Genomic DNA, 21,515 nt, shown 5'->3' on the forward strand with positions numbered 1-21,515 from the left:
TACCTCTTTCTACCACTTATGTCATCCTGCACTACTCAGAATAGGAGTTGTCAGACAGTAGTTTTAACATCTCTTTCTGAAACAACAGCCTGTCCAAAACCAATTGTGGAATGTCTCTGATTTGCATGCTCTAATGCCGAAGCATGTTAGGACTATGTTTTATTTTCTAAATATCCTTCACCAAAGTCTTTTTCTTTCGTTTTTCTTTCTTAAGAACTTTTCAAAGGACTTCACAAGGAGATTGTATAGCTCTCCTTGTTGTGAGTAACTTTAGCTACCTAAAATGAGGTCATTCCTCTTACTAACGGGAGATGAAAGTACTATATATCTGCCTTCTAACTATACTTACTCATTTGTTTTTTAGAGAGTCAAAGTACATGCTTAAGACCACAAAATGGTTAATCATTCCTGCACCACTGAATCTTACCTGTAATACCTGCAACAGGAGAGCTGGCTGTTAAATGCCATTTAGTTAAGTAATCCAGGCACATTTTCTTCAAGAACCATAACAATTTTAATGTTCCTGGCAAACAAAGACACAATTACCGTTGCAGTCATTGAAAGTGTTGATGTGCACCTAAGGGGAAACAATACTGAGGGGAAAGAAACCAGTTTAACACTCCTACTTAAGAAATTATCTTAACACACAGACAGCTTCAGCAAACAAACTAATCAGTCCAGTAGCTTTCAGGTTTCTTATTTTTAGCACCCAAAAATGCATTTACCTTATTTTAAACAAAGAGGCTAATGTGAAGTAAGTAAAAGCTGCTGGCTAAACTACATCTAAAAGAAATTAGGGTGTGCATGTGGAAGGATGACAGGATAATAATACAAATGTCATGAGGTATTCTGCTAAAATTAAGCATCAGATTATTGTGGAAGCCAGCCTGCTTGGTGTGGCCAAACCAGGACAGAGCTCTCAAAAGTCAGTAAACTCCAGGTTCTACCAAGCTCTTCCCATGATCCACCAGGAAATCGCTGCACCTGTATATTACAAATCATAACCCTGCTGGTAGCTGTAGGAATCATCACAACCACTCTGCATTCCACATGCTTGGTTCTGAGTAATGGACCTTCAGTGGGCCCTCACCTTACCACCACATTTATTTATTTATTTATTTACATTTTATATCCCACTCTTCCTCCAAGGATCCCAGAGCACTGTACTACATACTGAGGTTTCTCCTCACAACAACCCTGTGAGGTAGGTTAGGCTGAGAGAGAAGTGACTGGCCCAGAGTCACCCAGCAAGTATCATGGCTGAATGGGGATTTGAACTCGGGTCTCCCCAGGCCTAGTCCAGCACTCTAACCATGACACCATGCTAGCACATACCATCTCCAGGCAAGGCAATATTGCCAGCTCAACTGTTATGCTAAGCAAACAAAATTGTGATCAAGCCCACCAAGAGCCCTCTGGGTACTATAAAGTACTTATCTAAGGGCACCTTTGTGTGGAGCATTATCATTGTTGTTGTTAGATTTCTATACCACCTTTCATTAAAACAATCTCAAGGCGGTTCACACAAAAGTTAAAACAAGACTACAAAAATTACAGAGGTAAAATATCAGCTAGAATATGAAAATACAAATCTGATTAGAAGATTTAAAGAACAAGCACAATATAACCATAAAAGATACAAAGCAGCAGCAATAGGAACAGTCATATAAAGGTCTGGGTAAAAAGCCAAGATTTCACACATTTTCTAAAAACTGTGATTGAAACTGGGGAGCATATGGCCACCGGGAGAGCATTCCAGAGTCTGGGGACAAGAACTGAGAAGGCCCAGTCCCATGTGCATGACAGCTGAACCTCCCTCATTGTCAGCATCCAGAGCAGAGCATGTGTGGAAACTGTGGTCGCCTTCTCAAGAAAGGGGTTCAGCTGGCACACTAGCTGAAGCCGTGCAAAGGCACCCCTGGCCACCACCTCCACCTGAGCTTCCAAAAGCAGAGCCAGGTCCAGCAATACCCCCAAGCAGCATACTTGCTTTTTCAAGGAGAGTGCAACCCCATCCAGAACCAGTAGAATATCCTCAACCCAATTGGCTCTCCTATTGATCAACATTACCTCCATCTTATCTGGATCCAGACTCAGTTTATTAGCCCACAGACAACCCATCGCGGCCTCCAACTCCCGATTCAGAACATCCACTGCCTCCCTCTAGGATCAGGTGACAAGGAGAGATTGAGCTGAGTATCAGCTGCATATTGCTGACAGCTCAGTACAAATCCCCAGATGAACTCTCCCAGCAGTTTCATGTAGATGTTAAACAGCATGGGAAGCAAAATCGAACCCTGCGGGACCCCACAGACCAATGGCCACAGAGCAGAACAGTAGTCCCCCCAGCACCACCTTCTGGACCCTCCCCCCAAGAAAGGACCAAAGTCTCTCCAATGCAGCACCTCTAATTCCTATATTCAAGAGACGGTCCAGAAGGTCATCATGGTCAACTGTATTGAATGCCACTGAGAGGTTCAGCAGAACCAACAGGGATGCACTCCCCGATCTAGCTCCCAGTGTAGGTTGTCCACTAGAGCAACCAAGGCAGTTTCAGTCCCATATCCAGGGGAGAAGCCAGATTGAAGCTAGATAATCTGCATCATCTGATACCCTCTGCAACTGGGACACCATGACATGCTCTATCACCGTGCCCAAAAAGGGAAGGTTAGAGACAGGTCTATAGTTATCCAGGTTGGAGGGATCAAGGGAGGGATTTTTTAATAATCATCTGACCATTGCCTTCTTGAGGCATGATGGCATCCTGCCCTCCCTTAATGAAGCACTAATGATCACTTCCAACCATCTGCCTGTACCCTCCCTGGCAGCTTTTATTAGCCATTAAGGGCAAGGGTCAAGAGCGCACAATGCTGCCAGCACATTGCCGAGGATCTTGTCCACATCCTCAGGCTGTACTAGCTGAAAAGAATTTCTGTCTTGTTCCCAGTGCAGCTTTCAGCAGCCAAGATAGAAGTAGCTAAACCCTGGAAATCCTCAAAGGGTCTATCTATTGAAAATTGGTTCAGTAGGGTCTGGAAGATTCAGGGGCATAGCTAGGAAAGAGGGGGCCCATATTTGCTCCTTTCCCCGGTGGCCCCTCGAAGTGAGGGAGATAATGGAGAAAATAGGGAGGGGGTGAGCTGGGGGGCTCTCAGGAGATGAGGAACCCGGGTTCTTTGAACCCATCCACTCAATTATAGCTACACCCCTGGGAAGACTACATTATCTGAAATGCTAACCTATCAAATCAAGTTAGCTACTGTAGAGGAATAACCAAAAAAAAATTTTTTGGAAATATGGTTTCCGTTTATTGAATATGTCAATAAGGGATGATCAGTTTGTAACCCGCCATCCACTCAAATCAAATTTTGGAATGATGTTCTTTCTTGAATTTTGTTTTCAGTTGTCTCCCATAAAGTTGTACCTGCATGCTCAACAACCAACAATCTCTTCTTAACATTGGGTCGAACCTCAAATGGCTCTCAATTTCTGGCTTATATCTGAATTTTTCTTATTTGTTCATTTCCAGTGTTGCCCAGTTTTTACACATGTGCTCTATTTGTTGAAAATAAAATAAAAAAATGGTTTTTTAAAAAAGAAAATAGAAACTGTTCCACCATTATATGACAATAGTACAGCAGCAATGCCCCCACATTTGCAGGGAGGAGGGATGGTAAGCAGTGTTCCTTCTAACAGCGATTCCCAGATGTTGTTGACTACAACTCCCATAAAACCCAGCAAAGGCTATTGAAGCTGGGGATGCTGGGAGTTGTAGTCAACAACATCTGGGAATCCCTGTTAGAGGCAACAGTGATGGTAAGTCCTGGTACTGCAGTCAAACCAATACATTCTTTTAAAATCTGCTTTCAGAGACATCTAAGGAGTTCCAAGCAAAATGAAAAAAGCTTCAATATCTCTTCTGAAATACAGGCTGTTCATGTGAAAGATCTATGCCAGCCAGTTTAAAAGATTTTATAGAGTAATACAGCAGGCATCTAGTGTCCTGCCCTCCTCGTCTCCTGTGCCGGCCAGCTGTAGAGCAGGTTGCAACAGAGAATCCTGGTGTGTTCTTATTCCCTCCTTTAGGATGGTGTCACTGCCCATAAACTGGCAGAGAAGGTAGAAACAGTGCTGCATGGGGCTGTTCCCCCTGTAGGCACAAAGTGATCGATACATCGATTAAATAGCAATAGCACTTACATTTATATACCGCTCTATAGCCAAAGCTCTCTAAGCGGTTTACAATGATTTAGCATATTGCCCCCCAACATTTCTGGGTACTCATTTTACCGACCTCGGAAGGATGGAAGGCTGAGTCAACCTTGAGCCCCTGGTCAGGATCGAACTTGTAACCTTCTGGTTACAGGGCGGCAGTTTTACCACTGCGCCACCAGGGGCTCTTAATTTGTCAAAATATACTTGAGCTCCTCTTGTGGCAAACTAATATACCCTCACCTACAGTTTGGGAATCACTGGAGCAGACTATAATGGACAAGATGGACCAATATGGTTTGTAGCAGACATCTCCTTATATATTATGATATCCAGCAAACCCAGGAAATAATATAACACCTCTGCATTTCAGATTTGCTATTCTCTTCACAAAGAGCCTCTTCTGTGAGCCAAACAAAAACACTTTTCTCTTGTGGGATAAATGTGAGAAACTATCGGCTCAGCTTTTAATCCTGCATTTGAATGTATTAAATCATAATCTCTGCTTTGCTAAAGATAGCACTCGCCAGGCTAGCCAATAAAGCAAAAGGTCTTATGGGAGCAATGTCAAGGAAGAAGAGGCTTCATTGGATTCTGCTCCACAACCCATTCCCCAGTCATTTTGTCTAGTTTTATCCATTTGATGTCTCTCCAGGAAGGCAGCTGGCCTGAGAATTTGTACAATCTGTTCTCTTTACGTTGCTTATTGCTACTCAGTTCTTTCCCCTCCCTCCAATAATTGAAACTGTGGGAGGGGTAATGCAAAAACAAAACAAAAAACCAAAAAAAACTAGGACATGTTGCTTTCTTTTTATTATGTTCTTGCAAAATACTCATTATGACAGACAGGGTGTGCATAGAAAGGGTCTTGTGTATTCTTGAGACTCCTGGGGATGCAATGCATCTCTGAATGTTCTGCACACAGAAACATTTTGCCAGGGCTGCCCTTAGAGAGCCCTGGCAGGGGGCAGGGCCTGGGCAAATCAGCCAGTGTGGGGCCCCTTCCAGTTAATTTCAATGGGGGTTAAAAGTGGAAGGTGCAGGGCTGTCACCCTACTTGCCTTTCCCTAAGGACAGCCCAGCATTTTGCACTCCCTGAAGGATTCTTGTGAATAAGGGCTGGCCCACTGACATCTGGGAGGTTGGGCAGGTTTTGCCTTCACTGCAACATTGTTCCCCAGTGGAGCACTTCGCTTTTCCCCGTAGGACTGAATGTATATGGGAGACATATATGACTTATATATGAGAGAGCTGGTCTTGTGGTAGCAAGCATGACTTGTCCCCTTAGCTAAGCAGGATCTGCCCTGGTGGCATACGAAAGGGAGACTCGAAGTGTGAGCACTGTAAGATATTCCCCTCAGGGGATGGAGCCGCTCTGGGAAGAGCAGAAGGTTTCAAGTTCCCTCCCTGGCATCTCCAAGGTAGGGCTGAGAGAGATTCCTGCCTGCAACCTTGGAGAAGCCGCTGCCAGTCTGTGTAGACAATACTGAGCGAAATGGACCTATGGTCTGACTCAGTATATGGCAGCTTCCTATGTTCCTATGTTCCTATGTTATATGAAGTCATGTATATGGGAAAAAGTAAAGGGGGTGCATTTGGGGATACCACTGGGATAAGGACTAAAATAGCATCCTGTTCTGAGCTCTCTGCACAGTAGGGATGTGCAAATTGATCTGAATTTGAATTGATCCATCTTGAATCTGGGTGATTTTATACATGGAATACAAATACGATGAATATTTATATACCACTTTTCAACCAAAGTCCCTAAAGCAGTTTACATAGAAAGAAAGAAAGAAAGAAAGAAAGAAAGAAAGAAAGAAAGAAAGAAAGAAAGAAAGAAGGCCCTGCTCAGAACATCCGTGTGCTAGGACTTTGCTCTCCTTAAAGTCCTGCCATAGCCCCTGCTTTATTGCCCAGTGTCAGCCACCTCACTCCACTCCACTCCCCCACTCACAGCCATTCCTCCCCTCCCCCACTTTAGGCCACCCCACTCACAGTCACCCCTCCCTTCCACCCTTCCACTTTCTGCCACCCCAGTCACTGCCACCCCTCCGCTCTCCCACTCTCAGACACCCCACTCACAGCCACCATCTCCCCTCCACTCCCCCACCCCACTCACAGTCATCCCTTCCTCTCCCCCACTCTCGGCCGTCCCACTCACAGCCACCCCTCTCCTCCCTACCACCACTTTCAGCCACCCCACTCACTGCCACCCTCTCCTCCACACCCCCACTCTCAGCCACCCCACTCGCAGCAACACCCTCTCCTCCACTCCCCCACTCTGTCAGCTCACCCAACCACCACTCACTCCCTCAGCTCTAACCACTGGCCTCTGATGCCCTGCCGAGTCTCCTTGGATGGCCAAGCCAGGGCAGGAGAGCATACTGTGGGCCATCTGTGTAGGCTGCATGCAAAGCCCCGACTTGGCTGTCCTCCTCACAAGGAGACTCAGCAAGACATCAGAGGTCAGTGGTTAGAGCTGAAGGAGTGAGTGAGTGAGTGAGTGAGTGAGTGAGCAATGCTGCTGCTCTTTCTTCAGCCCTCCTGCTCCTCCTTGGCAGGAGCTGCCCCTCCATCCACTCCTCAGCCACTGGCTCCATGCCCCCCACTCTCTCCCTCTCTCCGAGTGTTGTCAGAACTCTCGTGAGATGTGCCACATACCATGGGATTTGTTACATACATCCTAAGGCTTTTATATATAAAGAAGATGGCACCCTGTCCCCAAAGGGCTCACAATCAAAATAAGAAATATTAGACAGCAGCAACAGCCACTGAAGGAATGCTGTGCTGGGGATGGATAGGGCCAGATGCTCTCCCCCTGCTAAATAAAGAGAATGATCACTTTTAAAAGGTCCCTCTTTGCTCAGTTAGCAGGGGACATATAAATATTATAAAACAATTTTGGTCTCTCTCTCTCACACACACACACACACACACATTTTTGGTGGTGGATGCTTATAGTAGGAAGGAATAATTCTATTACATTTCTCTTCATTTCACTCCCACTACATCTATTGCAGTCTCTTGAAGCTCTGCCATTAATTTCAAAGGCCACAAAACCAGCCTCTTGATGTGCATATTGCTGGGGTTTTCTTTTGTGATGTTGCTTCAGAGAACTAGATTGTCAGTACAATTAAAATGAGAAGAATGAAAGAAGAATACGAAAGCATTTTATTTGAGGTAGAGCCAGAAGTGGACTGACAAGTAATTACACAGTCTTTGCAAATAAGATATCAAAGGGAGAGGTACATCAATTATTTTGTCTCTTCTTATCCCAGTTTGAACCCAGTCCTGTTTCTGGAGGACACACAAACACAAATTAAGCTTGGCAAGTGTTTGATTGTAGGTGAAATGAGAACAAGCTACATATCTGAATGCCTACAGGATCCATTTGGCTTGTTTATAATTGTTGCAAAGATACTTTTAACAATCCTGTACTATGGACATGGAATAAGTCAGTAATTAGGAATTATTCCTCTTGCCAACTCTTCTTACATTTCCAGCCCCCACCGTCGAGTCGGTATTGACTCCTGTCGACCACAGAGCCCTGTGGTTCTCTTTGGTACCCAGGGGCATTTAATGCAGAGGAGACCCATTCAGCGGGGAGAGAGACTGGGTTGTATTTTGGCTCCTCTCCTCTTCATTTTTTATATAAACTCATTGACGTACTCTCTATTAGGGTCAGATTTCCATCCTCCGAAATTAGGCTTTGGGTAACCAGTTCCAGCACTGCTCTATGCAGATGACACAGCAATTATCTCTTTTACAGAGACAGGCTTGCATAGAGCCCTTCAAAAATCTGCTACATATTGCCTAGAGGAAGAACTAGAAAATTAACTATCTGAAGACCAAGATCATGGAGTTTCAAAAGAAATTTGTGCAGCATAACTGGCAAATTGATGGCCAAGACATAGAACAAGTCACGTTCTATAAGCATTTGAGCGTGGTTTTCCAATTTAGATTGTGAGCCCTTTGGGGACAGGGGTCCATTTTGTTTATCTTATTTATTTGTTATTTCTCTGTGTGAACCACCCTGAGCAATTTTTGGAAGGGTGGTATAGAAATCCAATAAATAAATAAATAAATAAATAAATTCAATGGTTATTGGAGAGCACATCTGTTCCACATCACACAAGAAGAACAAAAGAATGCAATGGCGCTTATTAGATTTTTTTTTTTTTTTCTGCAGCAGAGGAGGTGGTTATGTTCTTGCTACAATTCAGGTCTTCCAAGGGAAAATATTAGCCCAACTATTATATGGTGCCCAGCTGAGTAATTACAAGGATTTTCACCCCCTCAAGTTGGTAAAAATCAAATTCATTAGAACAATCCCTGGGGTGCAAAGAGGGATGCCCAATGCAGCATTAAGACTGGAAGTGGGGTTAGTACCAATTGAAACACATGCTTGAGTTGCAAAGATCTCTTATTATTTGAAACTAAATCTTGGTCGAGCAGACATTGAACCTCTGGTCCTGAAGGACAATTTTGCATCTGTTGGGAAAGAGGGAGTTGAGAGGAAATTAGAACATTATGGGCTAAGTATCCCAATGTTGGTCTCTTTAGGGATCTTAAATGCTAAGGAGATAATTAGGCAGTGGATTTGGGACATAGCGACTCAAGAACACAGGGCCCAAGTCAGACATTTACCTTTCTTAGGTAATGCAACACACCCTCATAGACCAGCTAGATATATTACATGAGCTTGTTCTTACCAAATCAAGAAGGGCATTTGCCTTGGCATGCTTGAATATGCTGCCCTCAGCTCTTTTAGAGGGTCGCTCTCTCAGTATTCCTGTTTCTCAACAGTTATGCCCATATCAGTCAGGAGTGGTTCAGACGATTGATCATATGTTGCTTCAATGTTTGTTTTACAGAGATATTCGGCTAGCACTTTTGTCACCTATTTTGTCTAGATTCCTAGGTAGGTCATCGGCCTTTTATGTGTCTCTCCTTTTGTCCAACAGTGATATTAATGTTTCCACCAAGGTGGCAAAATTTTGCTACACTGCAAGCTGTGTAAAGAAGCAATTGGTAAAATCATGAGTGTCGATTGTACTATATATTGTTATATTGTAAACGGTGTTTTGTAAAAAATGTACTGGCAGAATAATGATTGCTGGAGATTACTACTTATATATTGTGTTGTATTTTTGTCTGGTTGATGACTGAAATAAAGATTCCATTCCATATTTATCTGTCTATCTAATTTGTGGACCACCCCAAACTTTTGTCTCTGGGAGGTTTACAGCATAGAACAAATTAGGCCCATCGTTGTTATGGCCGCTATGAACTCCTGAGTCTCCCCGGACAAATTTGTCCCAAAGTGACCATTGAAGTCCCCCATCACCATAAGCCTGGGGGATTCCAACGCCAAGCCCAAGGCCAAGCCTGTCAACTCTGTTAGGGACTCTGTTGGGCAGCAGGGTGATTGGTACACCAACAGAAGTCCCGGTCTATCCCTGGTCCCCAAACTTAAGTACACACATTCAATATGGTCAGACATTTGGACAGGGATCCTGGTAAGGGAGATGTTATTCTTGTAGACCACAGCCATTCCACCTCCATGCCCACTAGAGAGTGGATTCCTAGATTTTGGGGCAGAGGAAGGGGACACTTCTAACTAGTTCATGAGGACTGAACCGCTCCCTCTTTTGCTGGGGGGCATGTTATTTGCTTCCTCATTTTGCTGGTGGGGGCAGAGAGGGAGGAGAAGGAATTGTGAGGGGTGGAGTAGAAAGCGGGGAGGACTGGAAGCTGCCAAACTGCTGCAGCCCCACCGGGTGATTGACAGGCGGCGCCACTTCGGGCCCTGGCGTTGCTAATTGCTGGTGCTTTGGAGTGGCGGAGGATGAAGGAAGGAGAAGTCACCAGAGCTGTTCGTGTTGGCACAATGAGTTCCACCAGGACCACAGCTATTACCTTAAGGGCCGCTTCTCCAAGCCCCCCGCCCTTGCACCATTAACCATCCCCTCCAGCACTTCCTCCTCCTCCTACTCACCCTAAGTTTATGTACCTTTTCTCCCCCACTGCTACCTTTCCCCACCATGTTGTTGGCTCTTCCCTGGCCAGAGCAGGAAGATCGACTCTCCCGCTCTGACTGCAGCAGGAGCCTATTGCAAATAGCTATGGGCATGCATGCACCCTGATCAAGGTGTAGGTGCGTCTGCTGCTACATTCAGTAGGGCTCTTGCTGCAGCCAGAACAGGGGTAACGGCGCTCTTGCTTCAGGAGGGAACCGATTTCCCCAATCTCGCTGCAGCAAGAGCCCTCATGGCAGCAGTGAACAGGCGATGGGGAAAGGCGGCAGTGGGGGGTGGGAGCAGCCGCCACGGGGAGGGAGGAAAGCAGGGGCGTAACTATAATTGGGCAAGGGGAGACAGTTTCTTGGGGGCCCACTGCCTTGGGGGAAAGAAGCAAGTCACGTGACCGACTCCCCCAGCCGCACACCCGCCTGGGCTTCCTTCAGTTGTATTCATCCTCCCAAATGGATGTGAGTGTTAAGACCTGGAGCTACCAGAACCGCATGTCTTTCTCTAGTACTATTAAATGACTTGCATCGTCCACAATTTACAAAACCTTTAAAAAAATAATTTAGGATGATGTTCTATTGTGGCACATAGGATAGATATAGATATATAATTTTTACTATGTTTTTTGTTACCACTATTCAGCCTCATTTAAGATTTCTTTACTTCATGAGCTGAGCTTCAGTGAGGAAGGGCCCATTTTAAAATCTTGTCTCTGGGACCCCTGCAACCTTGCTACGCCCCTGGAGGAAAGCAGCGGGTGGGGGGAGAGGGCGTAGAAGCTGACACTCAGTGGCGGCAGCGGCAGCAGACAAATGGGAATGAGTGGCCTTTTGGAATGGCTGCATGGAGGACTTGAATCTTGTGCAGGCATGCTCAGCTTAGAGGGAACAGTGGAGCCTGCCCAGAGCAGCCAGCAGGGCATGAGCCCTCGCTGACAGAGAAATGAGGAGGCAGCTGAGCTAGCCACGAGCTGAGGAAGGGATTAAAGGAACGGGGAAAGGAGCAGTGGGGATGGGAGCAGCAGGGCCCTCCTAATGTTGGCGCCCCGCAGCCATGCGGTCCTTGCTTACTGCATTCCGCCGGCCCTGCCAGGCTCAGACAACCTCTCCCAGGCTCTACCTCCATGCCTGGACAGCATATATAAGGATTCCATAGGCAATCATCTGCGGGAGAGTGGACCAAGCCCGCTGTCCCTGCAAACCACCTTGAGGCGCTTCACACTAATCATGTGAAGCGCCTCATAGTGTCCCTCCAGCGACTGTTGCTAGAGTTTTGTGTTTGTGTGTGTGCGTGCATGTGGCATGCATACACACACGTGCTTGGATTGTGAACCTTTTTGGGACAGGGAACCATATTCTCTGACTTTTTGCTATGTAAACCACTGTAAGAATTTTTTTTTGTTAAAAAGAGGTATATAAATAATCTATATTAAGCAACAACAATAATAAGTTGACCATTCTAAACTGGGCAAGTGAGATCCACATGCAGAAACAGGCTTCCATGTGTGCAGCTAATGCAGATGTGTATCTGCACCTATCATACAGCATTCATCCAGGTGCTTTCAATTTGAACTGGCTGGGTGTCTTTTTTTATGTGGGTTGGATGTTAATTGTTACATGTGACTACAGCTGTACCAGAGCTATACAATAGACAGGAAATATCCCTTGGCAAGAACACCAGCCTTGTGCTTAGATTTTCACATATATTACAGCTTCCAATTCCATGAACAGTTGTCAAGTTTGGGGAACTACTTGCTAAATGACAACTCAGAAGGATTACAGTATTCCAAATACAGCCTCTTCATGGAAATATTAGAACAGGCTTGTTCCATGGCTACATAAGAAACAACCACTTTACACCCCACATGGAAGAGGAGTGCCTTTATATTGTCTGAACCCGAGTCAGTTTCCACCCAACTGAGATGTGAAAATTTTAAAACAGAGAATATCTGGGTTTAATACTGCCATTTCACTAAAGTATCACTTGCTTGATGATAATGTTCTTTTACAGCCTTGTCTCTTACGAGTGCCCACTGTAATCTTTAAAAGTTAACACAAATTATGTTACACTAAGTATTGTTTGGGGAGAGGTGGGGGAATCTCCTAAGTTATTAGAAAAGGAAACTGAAACATTGCAAGTATTGCTGACAGATGCTGCTAGTAATTTGATACATAACATGCCATTGAATCAATTGCTATTGTCTCAGCTTGGCAAAGCACCTCACCATGTGCTTAAATTAGTAAGTTCCAACCTGTGTTCAAGGGGAATCAGGATACACCACAATTCTGAGAGAGAAATGTTAGTGTGCAATGATAAATAAATTCATCAGAGAACTGAAGATTCCTATGGATGAAGTGAAACTGGACACAGCTGTGACAAGTGTTTTACAAAGGAGGAAAAGAAGCAAGACAAGGTGGATGCAAGAAAAGGGAACCTGGCCCTAGCTACCCTAATATGATCTGAAAACAAGGGATGGTAAACACAAGGATCTCTACCCAATTTTTTCCATTTGCAACTAGCAGCAACAAATGCATACAGCCAGAATATATGCAATCATAAAAATCCACTTAAAACCACAAAACACCAAAATGAAAAATGAAACAAATAACTGGGTGGTACAAGAGAAGAACCAAACAGCTTCACAAAATTCCAAACTGCCGCCTCTGAATAACACCTGCTTCCCATGCAGCACAGTCTGACTGCTCTAAAATGCCAGTGCAAAAAAAACATGTCTAACCTGGCGTCTGAAAGAATACAATGTAGGGTCCTATGAGAATGCAGTTCTCAGGGCCAAACTGAACAAGACACATTCAGCCATTGCAACACTAAGGAGAATGGAGGGAATTCAGCCTGAAGAGTGATGTAACACAAGCAGCCAGAAAAAGGTGAGAACAGTCCTGTGAAGAATTAGAGGGTGTTGCCTGCAATACTTAATTAAACCCTAATAAATTTAACTTTCAACTTTGGAATCCTGGTCTTTTCTGGGTCCCTTTGGTGCCACCTAATGGCACAGCGGGGAAATGGCTTGACTACCAAGCGAGAGGTTGCTGGTTCAAATCCCTGCTGGCGAAACACCTATATTGGGAAGCAGAGATAGAGGAAGAGGCTGAAAGGCATCGCCTCACACTGTGAGGGAGATGGCAATGGTAACCCCCTCCTGTATTCTACCAAAGACAACCACAGGACTCTGTGGTCACTAGGAGTCGACACTGACTCGACAGCACTACTTTACTTTACTTTTGGAATCCTGGGTTGTGATACCCACTGTCATTCTTAGGAGTGACTATTCGGCCCAAAGCCCAGAGTTTAAAATTAAGGTCCCCAATGAATATGAAACAAGCCTTTTAAACCACAAACAAGAGCCATTTGCCTGCAAGCCATTTGCCGAGTAGCTCGGTAGTCCTCTGTGCATCTTAAACACTGGTACACCACCTTGAGATTTGTATATTAGTTGGTATATAAATTCAATAAATAAATAAATAAATAAATAAAAGGCGCTGTTTTCTTTGTCAAAAGTTTGTCAAAAGTTTATCACCTCCTTAACCTAATAACCAAATAAAGAATTATCCATCTATCTCACTTTTTTAAGGAATACAAATTTTTCTTGAGCCGTGAATGAGGCAAGAGTTGCAAAGTTTACAGTACTGTGTTGTTAAAGCTGGCTGGTCCTGTGTGTGAGGGGTACTAATCCTTAGTTTCTTGTGAAAGCAGGTTTTATAATTTCCTCTTGCCATATGTTTAAAAGGAGCTTTGAAGTCATGCACATTGCTATTGAGGGGGCTGGGCTGATCAGGTGAGATAGTTTTCTCCAGCTTGGTCACACAGCAAGAGGGAAGGCATAAGAGAGACCTTGCGCATATACAAAGATTTCTTCACAGAAGAAGCAACATACATACATTCACATCTGCCCCAGGACCCATAACAAGCCCCACCCACCCCAATGCCATTAGGTCCAGACCTTGAAATCACCTAGGTGCACCTCTGCCTGCACCTGAAGAAAGGTGTCTCTCTCAGCCTTATGACAGTTCCTGTAATTATAAAGTATGCACCGTCAGAAGACACTGCCACACTGTTTTAGTGTATTGCCCTTCCCCGACATACCTCCCCTCCATCCTGTCCAGAACAATGCCTTGTGAGAAACAGTTGGCCAGCAGCCCATAACACCATAGATATTCACCATGATCAAGTTCCTCCATGCACATATGCATGTTAGTAAATAAACCAAATAGTACAAAGATACCACAGGCTGGTTCAGATGATCATGTCCACTGGCCATGCTCAACACACAATTAAAACTAGAGTGCACATGTCTCTCCGAATCACTAACATGGCATTCCACTCCACATACCTTGTGGGGCAGAATGTCCAAACCTCTCCTAATCATGTAGTTTAAACACTATGTGGTTTGGATTTTTCGCCACCCTCCCTCCCCCCAATATGGGTGTGCAGTGATGCAGCACACCAGGTGGGGACAAGCACACTCTCATTTTTAGCCTACTTAAGGAAAGAAAGCTTATGAGATCATTCAGCAGTGTCTGTGTGTCTGTGTCTGTGTCTGTGTCCCCATAACAACTTTTAAATGCCTGGACCAATATGAACCAAATTTGCTTCTACTGTAGGGATAGCTTCACTTCAAAGGTGTAGTTTGTGATGATGTCATACACCCCAATTCAAGATGGCGGACATATGAACATTTGAGGTGCAAGTGGTCTACCTTGTGAACTGCCTAACAGATCTGAACCAAATTTGCTACAGGTGCAGGGACATATAGAGACATCTCAACAGCATCATCTGTGATGAGGCCATACACCCCAATTCAAGATGGCAGATGTGTGAACATTTAAAGCTGAAGTGGGCTAACTTGTGAGGATGCTAATTATCAATTAAGATTGTAGTGGCAGGAAAGTAGGCAGATTAGTTCTTACCAGAACGACTTGTTAATCATGTGGTGGGCACGCTTGTCCAAACTGGCCCCATAAGCTCTCAATGATCTCTCATCCAAAGGACAGAAAAACCCAGGTGGTACTGGCCTTAGAACGTCTCATCATTTGGGGAAGTGGGAGGCATGTAACAATATTTTATTATATGATGACTTCTATATCCCTAAACTTTATCTCTGAAACTTATTTTCCATCCCCAGAGAAGCCTTTTCTGCAGCTCTACTTCAGATGTATTGACAGTAAGCGGTGGAAATTTGTCTGCATATTGATTCTATTTAGAACACTATTCTCCATAATGATGAATTCCTTTATTATCTCCTTGCCAGTAGAGTAATTTATGTTCAGCCCACATTATGTTCAGCACTCCCTAGACTCAAAGCAATAACATAAACTCTCAGAGAATTTGTTAAAGGGCAGGTTACTAGTTAGGCCCACTTTTGCTTATTTTAAGTGCAAATCCTCCCTAAAAATAGTGCTCCCAATTTTCTCTATTTCCACCTCCACCCCCACCCCACTGCCAATGCAAGTTCCTAGATCTGATCTTGTTAGCGTGTTAGCTGGGAAAATGGAAGTGGGAGAGATTTTCTTGTTAAGCCACCTCTGTAGTTTTTTGTTTTTTTTAATCTACATTCCCTCCTGATAGTGCCTGAATACTTTAACTCCTGCATTCACTCTTATCTTTGCATTGTGTGCATGTGTTTATGTGTCTAATACATCTATAATAACTGCAATTACCTAGGCTGCTCGTGGTATCAGAGATTTTAAGCCAGCAGCAGTTCAGCTGCTGATTTTCAGTGAACCAGTAAGTGAAAAACAGCTCTAGAGATGATAGCAATCCATCCAGCAGTTGCTAGTGAGGAAATGCAGCAAGGTCTGAAATTCAGCAACTTGCATTGACAGCAGAGAACCATTATTAATAGGAATGATTTTAGTAACAAGATTATCCCTTTGTTCATTTATCTGTATGCATTTTCATTTCATTTCACAGATTCTTGTACCTGGTCACCGAGCTGAATCTTCTCTTCTTTCTTGTACCTGGTCACCGAGCTGAATCTTCTCTTCTTGATCTTAATTTCCTTCACTGATTGTTGTGTTTCGGTCGCTTGTGTGGGCAGGTGGATCGGTTAATGAAAGGAATCACATCTCTAGTAGATTTCTCGTATCTAATATATAATGCCTAGTATTATCCCTGTTTGGTCATGCTCTCATTTTATCTGGCCACTTAACTGATTACCAATTCACAGCCAAATATTACCATTAGTACCAGCAGTGTGTGTGTGTGAGAGAGACAGATTTCCTTCCTTCCTTGGACATGCAGAGCTGGTATACACAATATTGTCTCCAGGTTGCAGGTACTTGCCTAGGAAGCTGCCATCTCCTGAGTCAGACTGTTGGGCCATCTAGTTGAGTATTGTCAATGCCAGGGATTCCAAACCTCTGGCATTACAGATGTTATTCATTCATTTATTCATTCATCCATTTATTATAATATTTATATACTGCCTATGTATCTCTAGGCAGTGTACACAATCCAAAATACAATATAAAAACAGAATAAAAAACAATTGAAACACTTTCACAGAATAAAACAATTAAACAGTTTAAAATTAGTTTTAATTAAAAGCCTGAGAAAATATGTCTTAAGGGATTTTTTTGTAAAAGCAATCAGAGATGGAGAAGCTCTTATCTTGACCAGGAGCTCATTCCAAAGCCCTGGGGAAGCCACAGGGAAGGCCTAGACCCGAGTCTCCATCAGACGAGCTGGTGGCAATCGTAACCAGACCTCCCCAGATGATTTTAATAGGCAGCAAGGTTCATGACAAAGGAGGTACTCTCTTAAGTATTCTGGACCCAAGCCATTCAGGCCATTATAGGTCATAACCAGCACTTTGTATTTCACTCAGAAACATATCGGCAGCCAGTGCAGTTCTTTCAAAACTGGTGCTATGTGATCCCTTCATGTTGTCCCAGAAACCAATCTGGCTGCTGCATTCTATACCAATTGTAATTTCCAGACTACGTACAAAGGCAGCCCCACATAGAGTGTATTACAGTAGTCAAGCCTGGAGGTTACTAGCATATATACCACTGTTTTAAGGTCATTTGCCTCCAGACATGGGCATAGCTGACATATTAGCCCAAGCTGATAAAAAAACTCTCCTGGACACTGCTTCAGCCGGAGTGTAACCCCATCCAGAGCAGGCAGATCTAAACTAGGGGTGTGCACGGAACCAGCTGGCCCAGTTCGGTTCAAGTCCGGACCAGACTCAAACCAGACCGGGCTAGTTTGATCTGGCACCCCCTCAACCCCCCCTCCCAGTTCAGTCCAGGGGGGTTCACAGACATTTTTTAAAAATTAAAAATGTCTTTAAAAAAAAAGTCCGTGAACCCCCCAAACAGTTGGGGGGGTGTTCGGTCCAGGGTTAGACTGAATAGGGGATGGTTCTGTTCGACCCTGAACCATTGAACTGAACAGATTCGCCGTTAAACACATTCAACGTCAAACCTGTTTGCACATCCCTAATCTAAACTATTAGGTTTGGCTGCTTACGCTTAAGCTTGGCTGCTTGTGAAAACAGTCTCACTGTGTCTGGATGTCACTGTGAATCCTGACTTGTTCTAAGCCGAGATCAGAAGTGGCATCCTTATTCCCCTTGTGTGCAAAGGAGAGGAGGCGCATGTGTATTCAAGGCTAGGGAACATTGCACTAGCCTCAGATAGTGGCATCTGAACTGGGCCAATGAGTGACCATGGCCAAGTCAGTAGCTCTCAGTCTTGCGACACAATCCTAACCATGTGTATGTGGAAATTAAGTCCCATTTCGTTCAGTGGGATTTATTTTCCATAGGGAGCATGTTCAGGGGTTGCACTCCCCATTTATGAAATGGAAATAACTGCAAACAACTTCATAGACTCTCATGAGAATGCGGAAACATAAAGTGTACCTGATATAAAATTATTCTGTCACTAGGGGTGCTATTTCATATTTCAGGAGCAGGGGCAGCAAGAGATTTCAGTGTGTGTGAGACGGGACACCCAGAAAGGTCGAAATGCCTGCCCTTGAATTCATTCAAAGGTAAATTCTAGACATGTAGTCTACTTTTTGCTATCTTCTTTTTATAAACATATACTTCTTAATAACCATAACAGTTTTTAGCAACACAGGAAAACATCTTTTTTAAAGAATAAGCTTATTTCGTGTCTTTGGCATGGATACCTAGGCCCACACAGTTCTGACAATGGTGTGTAGAACAAAAGAGCTAGACTGTGCCTGCCCCCCACACAAATGGCACCCATGCCTACCAATGAAAAAGAATGTCATCTCAATCAGATGCAGCAGGACAGAGGGATTATTTTTAAACTCACAGAGCTGATGTCAGTTTGACCTTGTTCTAAATGTGGCTGCATATGAATAAGTCATAAAACTGATTTGCTTTTATACTTGGTCCCAAATTGCATCCTACAGGAGTATCCTTTTGCTCTCGGATCAGCTGACACCACTGAATGAGTGCATTAGATTTGATAGTGTAGATCTAGATATAAACAGACGTCTGAGAATGAGATAAAAGTACCTTGTTGCTGTTTAGGAACCTCACCGAATAGGAGTATTGAAACAGCGATAGAAATGGTTCTCTGGTACTCTGAAATCCCAATCTGGAAAGCAAAGAAAACTATGAATGGGCAAGATGTAACAACCAACAGCTGAAGGAAATAAAAAAACATTTGGACTTGTTTTTTTAAAAATACTGACTCTTCTGGCTGAGCATGGGTCTATTCATTGACCCAGTCTATTGAGCCAGACAGGATTCTGTGTCAAGGTTAGGTAATTTATTGACTTTTTTTTACTGAGTAACGGCAACAAACAGCTAAATAGAACTTCAGGAAAGAAGTGTAAGGTTGCATTTCCTGATTCATGTGCCATCGGGATCCCCCCCCACACACACACACTTTCTTTTCCTGTTTTTGTCTATTTTGTTTTTGTATAGTATTGGCCATGGGTCCTACTCAGCCATTAAGCTCAGTGGGTAGTCTTGGGCAAGTCATTATCACCTGACTTCACAGGATTATTGTGAGGATATAAAGAAAAGTGGGGCGGGGGGATGCATGCAGCTCCTTGGAAGAAAGGTGAGATCCATATATATTGGCTGGCATACTGCACAAGGGTACGTCAGTCTAGTGATGTTGCATTTGTGCAAATTGCAATGCATGAGAGTACACCCATTGGAAAGAACAGATTTACTCTTGTGTAACATAAATTGTGCCAATGCACTGTTACTAGGCTGACGTACTCTTGCACAGTATGTCGGTCAATATATCTTCTCTTAGAGTTGTAATTTGTAAGGGCTCTCAATGGGTTGTGCCTGATGATGGGGACTTGGCCACAAGCTGGGTCTCAAATGCACCTTTCAGAGTCTGCATTCTGAGGGTGTGTGGTGGAGACACACAATAACTGTAGGAACTCGGAGATAGTGACATTCTGTCTTTGCTGGATTCAAATGAAATGGCAGGATAAATGTGCTGAAAGGGAAAGTTATTCTTCTTTGTGCTGATAAGGCTTTAATGATTTAAACCCTCCCCAGAAGGCCAACTGCTGAGATCTTGAATTGCCTGTTTGGAAATAATGCTAGGGGAAGCTGTGATTTACAGTCTTTCTGAAATTTGGCTCAGTCTTTTTTTTTTGTTTTAAGATGACAGAAATTCCATTTTATTTGTTATGATGAAAGAATGGTTACAACTCTCCCCTCCACCACCCTGATCTGATGCTACTGGACTATGTTCTAGCTTTATGATTTCTTCCATCATGTTTATCTCTTACCCACAAAGCAATTACAGTCTGCCTAAAAACACTGCCTGTGTCAGAGTCTAATATTTATAGCACTTATAGCCTAACATTTCCCCTTAACAACTACTGAACTGGTTCTCTGCTCTTCACTTGACAAAATTGCATACAGCATTGATGGGGTGGATCCCAGAGGGCCCATACACACTGTGTCAAGCCCCACTTTCCTGGGATTTCTTTTTTGCTATGGATCTCATTTCATCTCCCATCCGTCACCTGCAATGATTTGTACATTTCTTATTTTGCCATTTGAGTAGAAAAGCTGCATAAAGGAAAATCACTGAAAATTATTTATTGTTTTCTACGGATAATTTCATTCTAATGGGGCTGAGCGAGGAACATCTGCTCTGCATATTGATGTTTGTCTACAAGAAGAACCTCTGTCAGTTTTCAGTGAAACAAGCCACTGCTTCAAAACTCAGGGGGATGGGAGAAACAGGGGCCACTTCAGAGGTTTGCCATGCAGAAATACTATATGCTTGATGGGTACAAATAAGGAAAAAAACACAGTGAGGTCATTCTCACAACCAGTTCTACCCAGGCCAGCACAGCTCTACCTGGGTAGAGCTGGTTATGAGAAGCACCAAGATCGGTCAAGATCCCATTGCTCCTCAACCTGGTAGCCCAGGTTTTAAACCTGGGCTAAAAGTGAGGGAGGAAGGTGCTCCTCCCTCTGCCCAGTCGTGTGGATGTTCAGGCTGCTGGCAGCTTGAATATCCATAGAGCCAGGTGGAAGGAGTGCCCAGCAGCGGGGAAATCCTCCAATGCATCACACACCTGGTGCAGTGCATTGTGGGATGGAGCCTACTTTCCCCCCTCCCGCTCGCTTCTCCTGGTGCACTCGTGCACCGGTTGTGTGGAGTGCATGGCACTTAGAAGCCTGGGAGCAGCTCCAGCAATTGGTAGACCAGCCCTCCTGGAATGGAGAGCTGGTCTACTAATAGATTTTCTGGGAGAGCAGGTCTACCCATTAAACCCAATTGGTAGACTACTCCCCCAAGGGGGGGGGGAAAGGAAAGATTGTGCCATCAAGTTGGTGTTGACTCCTAGCGATCACGTTATTTTCTTGGTAGAATTCAGAAGTGGTTTCCTCCCATGCAGTATGAGATGATGCCTTTCAGCACCTCCCTATATTGCCGCTGCCCAATATAGGTGACTACAAATGTATTTACTAGGCACAGTCTGTGAAGCACACCGGTGGGGTGTTGAACTAACAGCCTCTTGCACTCTAGGCAAGCTGCTTCCCCACTGCACTACCACAGCTGATCCCCCAAGAAAAACAGTGCTCAAATTGCACTGTTTTTTTCCAGGGAGATCAGGTCTACAAATTGGGTTTATTGGCTAGACCTGCTCTCCCAGAAAACCTATTGGTGGATCAGCTCTCCCTGGAAAAAGAGGAAGATCCAACTGGTAGACCAGTGCTCTGGGTGGAGTTGGGGGGGGGCAGTGCTCAGATTGCACTGTTTTTCTCAGGAGAGCTGGTCTACCAAT

The sequence above is a fragment of the Hemicordylus capensis genome, chromosome 3 (assembly GCF_027244095.1).
Source record: "Hemicordylus capensis ecotype Gifberg chromosome 3, rHemCap1.1.pri, whole genome shotgun sequence".
Taxonomy (NCBI): domain Eukaryota; kingdom Metazoa; phylum Chordata; class Lepidosauria; order Squamata; family Cordylidae; genus Hemicordylus; species Hemicordylus capensis.